This window comes from Orycteropus afer, unplaced genomic scaffold (assembly GCF_000298275.1).
Source record: "Orycteropus afer afer isolate SDZICR_OR568_19922 unplaced genomic scaffold, OryAfe1.0 scaffold00045, whole genome shotgun sequence".
In the NCBI taxonomy this organism is placed as follows: domain Eukaryota; kingdom Metazoa; phylum Chordata; class Mammalia; order Tubulidentata; family Orycteropodidae; genus Orycteropus; species Orycteropus afer.
Window position 1 is genome coordinate 9,297,416 of NW_006921632.1, and position 2,911 is coordinate 9,300,326.

General features: G+C 41.7%; 1 pseudogene; it reads right to left on the reverse strand.

Annotated features, from left to right (window-relative positions):
- Positions 1-1,786: 1,786 nt before the first annotated feature.
- The window catches only part of LOC122149758, a 3,102-nt pseudogene continuing 1,977 nt past the window's right edge, over positions 1,787-2,911 (reverse strand).

Here is a 2,911-nt window from a genome sequence, read left to right on the forward strand (position 1 = left end):
GACTACAGGTCTGGTGGGAGAATGGAAGTAGAACCAGGAGTTTGGTTTTGGACCTTTAAGTGTGAATGCAATATTAGACACTCATGTAGAAATGTCCAGTAGGCATGAGTCTGGAGTTTGGAGGAGAAGTTGACATTGCAGACTGCATAAGGTCACTTGGAGAATGAGTTTAAATAAAGAGATGAAATCCAAGGACTAAGCCCTAGGACACTCCACTCTAATATGTTGTTGTTGTTATGCGCTGTTGAGTCAGATGCGACTCATAGCGACTCCTCCTTGGGTTTCTGAAGGAAGATGGGGCAATCTACTTTCCATAGTGCCTCAGAAACCCAAGGAGGGGTTGCTATGAGTCAGGTCCGACTCAAGGGCACACAACAACAACAACAACATCACTACAGAAGTAGATTGCCCAACCTTCCTTCTGAGGAGTGGCTGGTGGGTTTGAACCGCCATTTACCTGGTTAGCAGTCAAGTGCTTTAGGCACTATGCCACCAGATGCACTGGAAAATGAGGAATAACCAGCAAAGGAGATTTAAAAAAAAAAAAAAAAAAAAGCAGTGGCAAGTGAAGAATCAGGAACAACAGGAAAGGGTGAAAGTCTAGAAGCCAAGTTAAAAATTCTTCAGAAAAGGAGGAAATGTCAAACAAATTTGATAGGGTCTTATAAAGATTAAATTTTCATACAGCTGCAAAATTTGCTTGGATAAAGAAGAAAATTGAGAACTGGCTGTTGGATTTAGTGATGTGGAGGTCTTTGGTGACCTCAGCAGTTTGGCGATGTGGTCAGGGACAAAATTCTGGAAAACATTCACAAGAAAATGAAGGAAGAGGAAGTAGTAACAATGGTCATAGATAACTCTTTTGAAGAGATTTTTAACTCCTTAAAACCCACCCATGAATTCTATCTAGACTTTGATATCCATCTCTATTTGGATTGTAATAAAACCAAAAAACCAAACTCACTGCCATCCAGTTGATTCTGACTCATAACAACTCCCATTTGGTTTCCAAGGCTGTAAATCTTTACAGAAGCAGACTGCCTCATGTTTCTTCTGCAGAGTAGGTAGTGGATTTGAAGCACTAACCTTTTGGTTAGCAGCCAAATGCCTTAACCACTATACCACCAGAGCGCCTTTGGATTATAATACAAAAAAACAAACCAAACTCAATGCCATCAAGTTGGATACAACTCATAGCAACCCCTCCTTGGGTTTTTGAGGCAGTATCATGACAGAAATAGATTGCCCAATCTTGGATTATAATAGGCAGCAAAAATTTAACATAGATAAAATCAAACTCTTCTCTTCCTTCTAAAACCTGGTCTTCTCCACAGCATTATCTATGCCATCTTGGCAACTTTTGTCTGATTTACTAAGCATGTTTTGTAAAACTGAAAATATTTACTATCTGGCCCTCACTGAAAAAGTTTGCCCACTTTTTTTGTAGTGTCATTTTCTTACCTAATTTTTAGAAGATCTATTACGCTTCTGAGATGGAGCTGTTTCAGCACATAAACAATTTGCATAAATGGGTATTTACAAAGAACTATTTATTCATGTATTCATTTTCCTTCACTATTTTAGCAATGACGCTTTTTTCTCCTATAGATAATCATAGAAGGAATTACAGAGACTTCATAGAATTAGCAGGCAATTCAGAATGCTCTATAGGGATGTTTCTGAAATATGTTATATGTCCTTTTGGTCAAATCAAGACAGGGAACAAAATGGTGCTCAAGGATGTTACTTTAAGTTGAGCTTAATTTAACTTCTTCCTTCCAACTGTCTATGGCTTCTCCATATTTAGAGGCAAAAGGACCAAATACATGGGTGTCTCCATTCCTTCTTCCAGGCTTTTGATGGTCTTGGATCCCACCAAGTCAGTCTTTGCACGAACTGGGCAGCAGGCATTTAAGAGGATCTTGCCACTTTTCCTCTGCTCATTGTTTCCTGGTGTGGTTTCTGGACAGGATTGTAATATTCATCACGCTGTATGGCCCATTGGGCCAGCCCACCTTCTAGCTCACTCCATTCTTTGAGTCTTCCACAAACTTGTCCATAAGTCTCTCCCCTCTCCCCGAGCTCCCCATCAGTGATGGCCTGCATTGGAAACTTCTGGTGTAATTCTAGGTTGCAGTCTTTAAGAGCTCTGAAATTCATCATGCTAGACATGTTCAGGTGCTCTGGTGCCATAGTGGTTAAAGCATTCAGCTGATAACCAAAAGGTTACCAGTTTAAACCCACCTGCCACTCCGTGGGAGAAAGATTAGGTAGTCTGCTTCTGTAAGGATTTACAGCCTGGAAACCTTATGCAGTTCTACTCTGTCTTATAGGGTCACTATGAATTAGAATAGACTCAATGGCATTGGATTTAGACATGTTCACCACAGCACCTTGAGGTTTTATCAGGACCAGTAACTCCATCCAGACTGCTCTTGTTTATTTTCAGTGGCATCTCTGCTTGAATATGAAATGGTATGGGATCAGAATGGAAGGCGATGCCTGTGTTGTTGACCAGCAGGTCAAGCCCACTTACTTCTGGCAAAGGAAGTTGCACAAGGCACAGATATTCTGCACCTAGTTGATGTCCAGCTGGTGGACATGTGGGCTCAGGCCCTCTGCTGCCCACCCAGTGCTGTGCCGTGCACCCTAGCATCAAGTCCCCTGAGAACTACCAACAGGGCTCAATCACAGCTAAGAAGCAATGCTTTTGTTTGCCATGGTGTGGTGTAGTAAATTACTTAGTGTGGCTTTTCTACCCATAAGTCTTTGTAAACTCCAAGGTGGGATTTTCTATGAGCAACTGAGGAGCTCCTGATTGCTGAAGTTGTCCACCTGGAGTATTTCTGTTGGGTGTGGCACAAAACAGTTTCTGGGAGGTGCCCACTCTCTCTCAGGTGCTTAGAGTTCT